Genomic DNA, 6,000 nt, shown 5'->3' with positions numbered 1-6,000 from the left:
CCACCTCCGCTTTGTCCAGCATAAATCTCACGTGGAGTGAACCACGGAACCCAGCGATGAGAGGCCAGCACATTGTCGCCTGAGCCATGGCGACTGTTCACTTTTCTTAAAATACTGCTTCAAAATACTTAAATATAATCTGAGTTCGACAGAAATACGTTGTTTCTTCTTGTTGCTGATCCTTTCCCAATTACCTGGGGTCGGCACCTTGTATGGCTTCAGCCCAGTTTTACAACCCGATGCCATGACAGACATACGATGTGTCAGTCCGGTACAGTACGTGTCAGGTAGCACCAGAGGCGATAACAGCAGCCGGCACTTAACATGTAAATAAACGAAGAACTACTTTGCAAATGTAATGACGTTGGCTCGCCAGGGAGTGCCGCTTCAGCTCATCTGAATGTCTGTATCGTCCGGCTTTTTCAACAATACACATCACAAGTCAACACAGGTCCTCGACAACGGCCGGAATTTCCAAACCATCGTTCTCAGAACCGACGAGTCCGTGATGATGTTGACCAAACACTCTGAGATATGCAGGTTTGGGATAGAATATTTTGTCTCTTTTTTGCAATTTGCCTTGCGTCGCACCGACAGAGACAGGTCTTATGGCGACGATGGAACAGAAAAGGGCTAAGATTATGACCTTAACAACCTCAGCATTTGCTAGGCGTGAACGTGGGAAACCATCTTCAGGGCTGCCGAGAGTGGGTTCGAGCTTACCGAATGCAAGCTTATAGTTGTATGACTCAAACCGCGTAGCCAACACGCTCGGTGGGATAGAATATCATGTGATTATTTTCCCACCAACGGGACTCGAACCGGTTAACCACGGTGTCACACCATGCAGACTAGGCGCCTTAAAGATCATGGCTATCGATACATACATACATACATACATACATACATACATTATCATTATAGACTGTTATGCCTTTCAGCGTTCAGTCTGCAAGCCTCTGAGAATTTACTAAACGTCGCCACAATCCTCGATTTGCAACTAGTGTTGTGGCCTCATTTAGTTCTATACCTCTTATCTTTAAATCGTTAGAAACAGAGTCTAACCATCGTCGTCTTGGTCTCCCTCTACTTCTCTTACCCTCCATAATAGAGTCCCTTATTCTCCTAGGTAACCTATCCTCCTCCATTCGCCTCACATGACCCCACCACCGAAGCCGGTTTATGCGTACAGCTTCATCGATCGAGTTCATTCCTAAATTAGCCTTTATCTCCTCATTCCGAGTTCCCTCCTGCCATTGTTCCCACCTGTTTGTACCAGCAATCATTCTTGCTACTTTCGTGTCTGTTACTTCTAACTTATGAATAAGATATCCTGAGTCCACCCAGCTTTCGCTCCCATAAAGCAAAGTTGGTCTGAAAACAGACCGATGTAAAGATAGTTTCGTCTGGGAGCTGACTTCCTTCTTACAGAATACTGCTGATCGCAACTGCGAGCTCACTGCATTAGCTTTACTACACCTTGATTCAATCTCACTTACTATATTACCATCCTGGCTATCGATATATGACATTAATTACTTGAGGACTATAAATTAAGAATCAATAGGGTATTACAGTCGATATCTCGAAGTGCCCGCGGAGGCTGAAAATACTTCGAGTTATCGAAAATTCGAGGTAACCTATAAAAAAACGAACATACTACTGCGGATCGTCAAGAACGTTTTGAATGCTCTTATGTTTTTTCAACATCTAAACCAAACCAAACCCCGTGGCGCAACCGACCCGAAGGGCCATGGCCTACCAACCGACCGCTGCTCAGCCCGAAGGCCTGCAGATTACGAGGTGCCGTGTGGTCAGCACGACGATATTCTTGGCTTTATGGACCGGGGCCGCTATCTCACCGTCAGATAGCTCCTCAGTTGTAATCACGTAGACTGAGTGGACCTCGAGTCAGCCCTCAGATGCAGGTAAAAATCCCTGGCCTGGCCGGAAATCGAACCCGGAACCTACGGGTAAGAAGCAGGCACGCTACACCTACACCGCGGGATCGGCTTTTTTTTTCAACATCTAATATTTTAATATTATTCGATACGGTATTAAAAGCGTTATTTTACCATAAAAAGCAACATTTTCATTTTAGAATACTTGCAAATTCATATTTTTGAACATGTCTGTAATACTTCTGCGATGTTTTCTCTGTAACCGTGTGCTCTCTACAACATTATCCAAGAGATTAAAAACATCATATGTGTCCTCGCCAACTGAGGTCTGTCACCTCGTACTGTAAACCGTTTGTTGGGGGTTCTGAAGTGTGCTAAAAGAGGGTTTTAAGCTACTGTGGTACGTGGCTACTCAAGGTTGCCAAGTTCATACGGCTAGTCAAACAATATGCCTTTGCTGGCGAGATGTAGTGTTTACAGTGCACTACATCTTCTGGTATGGGCTAGAATAAAATTGTTACTTTCATTGAGCTGTCTCAGTCTCATCCTCGGCTTTGACAATATGAAAGTAACCGAGGTATGAGCGATGCTAGTAATACCATTCCTTATGCAGCCAGTCCCTGTTATGATTGGTGTGAAAATATCGCTCATACGGTCGGTTGGTGCATGCATTTCAGTGGGCTTGGCAGACGGTTCTGTAATAGCAACTTCTGGCCCAGTGAGGAAAACAACGGGAAACTACCTTACTCCTCATTTCCCTAGTACGCCTCTTCAGTGATGCCTAGGCCACCTATAACAGCTGTTAGTGGAGCTGTGCAGGATCAAACCAGCCTTCGGGCTGAATACCCAACATACAACATACATACAGTCAAACAATACATTCTTACTAAAATGTAGCGTGTATTTAATTTTGTACAAGGAGACGTTTTAAGTTTAGGTTTTCCTACAGGAACTAATTTTAGTTCGGGATAATAAAGTACATGTAAGCGTAATGTTCTGCATACACTTCGAGTTACAGAAAAAATTCACACCTGGGCTTGAAATATCCTTCGAGTAATAGAAAATTCGAGTTATCGAAGTTCGAGTTATAGAAGTTTAACTGTAGTTTCTTAATCGCCATAAACTCGAATAAATTAAAAATTGGCGTAATGAAGTAATAATATTCTCTGTATTCGTCATATAACTCAAAAGTAATAAATGCATCTATAAAAAAGAAAAGGCGGAGCTTAACAAGAACTCATTTCTTCGCTTTTCCTAACGAATTTACGAATATGCAATACAAGGTCATTAAACTTTACAAAGCCGGGCTGAGTGGCTCAGACAGTTGAGGCGCTGACTTTCTGACCCCAACTTGGCAGGTTCGATCCTGGCACAGGCCGGTGGTATTTGAAAGTGATCAAATATGTCAGCCTTGTGTCGGTAGATTTACTGGCACGTAAAATAACACCTGTGGGACTAAATTCCGGCACCTCCACGTCTCCGAAAACCGTAAATGTAGTTAGTGGGACGTAAAGTAAATAGAATTATTATTGTTATTATGATAAACTTTACATTGTCACTTGCTAAAAATGTTCTCAAATAATGTATTTTTTATTTGTAATAAATTTAAAGCCCGGAAGTTAGGCAAAATGCCTTTTTTATCTGACTGGATATATTGAAGAATCAGATAGAGATAAATATGTTTTCGTACATTTAGGAAGTGTAGAGACAATTTTTATTTTGCCTTTTTGCCTATTTTGGCTTTCGTTGCCTATTTTAAGATTTAAAGCCCTTTTTTGCCTTTTTTGATCATTATGCAATTTTTTTTTCTGCGATTTACACATGTTAAAAAGCACATAATGAATTTCCGTACATCGAAGACAAAATAGGTTGCACAAATTAAATTGCATATTGCCGTCACAAATATATATTTAGAATATTGTTCCCTGTAAATCGTTTATTTGTTTTCAGGCATTCGAAAGCTTATTTTCTCAACCCATTCATTTAACCTCTGTAAATAGCAGAACCTTCATTAGTGAAGGAACGCACAAGCATAATGAATACCAGGAAAGAGAGAGGATGAGGGAAGTACGTCTCTTCTCCTTCCAGTGAGAAGTGTAAACGCGTTCTGAGTGCTAATGTGGACATTGAACAAATTAAGAACATTCGTGATGTTCTGAAAGATGAAAATTCTGTTTCAACTGGCATGTTTCCTTCCGAAATAGCTTGTTTCCACTTTGCGCCAATCACTTCAATGGAAGTAGAACGTTCCTTTTCCATGATGAAAAACATTCTTTCTGACAAGCGTCTGTCTATGACAGTTGATACTTTGAAAAAGCACCTTGTTGTTGTTTGTAACCAAGGAAAATAAGAGTAAATACGCTAATTATGTGATAAATTGATAAGAAAGAAACGAATGAGCATTTAAAATACATATTTTCATTAATAATGAATGAGATTCCTCTTTGCTTTCACTCCTAATAAATGCCTATTTTAATTATAGTACTGCCTATTTTCAGTATTTCAAGTGCCTTTTTGCCTGCCTATTTTAACCAAAAATAATTGTCTAACTTCCGGGCTCTAATAATAATAATAATAATAATAATAATAATAATAATAATAATAATAATAATAATAATAATAATAATAATGTTATTTGCTTTACGTCCCACTAACTACTCTTTTACGGTTTTCGGAGACGCCCAGGTGCCGGAATGTAGTCTCACAGGAGTTCTTTTACGAGCCAGTGAATCTACCTACACGAGGCTGACGTATTTGAGCACCTTCAAATACCACCGGACTGAGCCAGGATCGAACCTGCCAAGTTGGGGTCAGAAGGCCAGCGCCTCAACCGTCTGTGCCACTCAGCCCGGCTTTTTATTTGTAAATACGTTTGGAAAACAGGACAAAATGGAAAAACGGACAACATAAAATAAGTGGTATTCATTATTATAATGTGTGCACCCAACCCTTGACCCGCTTCTCAGCGGGGTCGGGATTAAAGCGAGATGAATATTCGTAATAAAGTTTTACGACCGGATGCCCTTCCTGACGTCAACTTTATCAGAGGAGTTAATGAAATGGAATTAATGTCGTGATATATGATAGTAAGAAGGGGGAGTGTGAAACCCGCTGTCGGAACGTAGCCTACACGTGTCGAATAGCAAGGAGGAGTCTGCTCAAGGTGTAACGTCCCCATATGACGGACGAATCACCATCGGCGCTCCATAAGAACACTGCGGAGAAGTTCGGAATCGAATCCAGGCTTTTGCCAAGCAATCTGGTGATTAGAAATGGTATACCCACCTCTCCTACCCCGCCGGCCAACATTCTGATGGTGAAATATTTTTCGAGCAACGGGACTCGAACCGGCTAGCCACGGAGTCAGACCATGGAGACTTGATGCCCACCATGCGTGCTGTATTAATGAAAATGAAAACCTACAACCTGTTTTCCAGTCATTGACCAGGTCAGGAATGGAATGAATGAATCATATATAGATTATTAGTACGATGGGGTCGCCACTCCCAAAGTGATTTATAAATGACTGATTGATGCTATGAAATGAGAATGGAGAGTGTTGCTGGAATGAAAGATGACAGGGAAAACCGGAGTACTCGGAGAAAAACCTGTCCCGCCTCCGCTTTGTCCAGCACAAATCTCACATCGAGTGACCGGGATTTGAACCACGGTATCAAGCGGTGAGAGACCGACGCGCTGCCGTCTGAGCCACGAAGGCTCCTTGCTGTATTCATAATATGATTAAATATTTTCATTACATTTAACCCTGGCGAATTGCTATGTAGGCACGGTTCTTGATCTTGGGCAAGAGAAAGTAATGTATTTTGGTCGCGCACGTGGATCTGGGACAAACAAGTTGAGCTGAGAGGACAGACCAGGACTAACAATAAGGTTGTGAAACAATCTGCAGATAAAAAATAAATTAAAGGACTTGTGATTACCCGCTTTGTTTTACCGAGCTCGATAGCTGCAGTCACTTAAGTGCGGTCAGTATCCAGTATTCGGGAGATAGTAGGTTCGAACCCCACTGTCGGCAGCTCTAAAAATGGTTCTCCGTGGGTTTCCATTTTCACACCAGGCAAATGCTGGGGCTGTGCCT

This window comes from Anabrus simplex, chromosome 8 (genome assembly GCF_040414725.1).
Source record: "Anabrus simplex isolate iqAnaSimp1 chromosome 8, ASM4041472v1, whole genome shotgun sequence".
NCBI classification, from domain to species: Eukaryota; Metazoa; Arthropoda; class Insecta; order Orthoptera; family Tettigoniidae; genus Anabrus; species Anabrus simplex.
Note: the sequence above shows the minus strand (reverse complement) of the source record.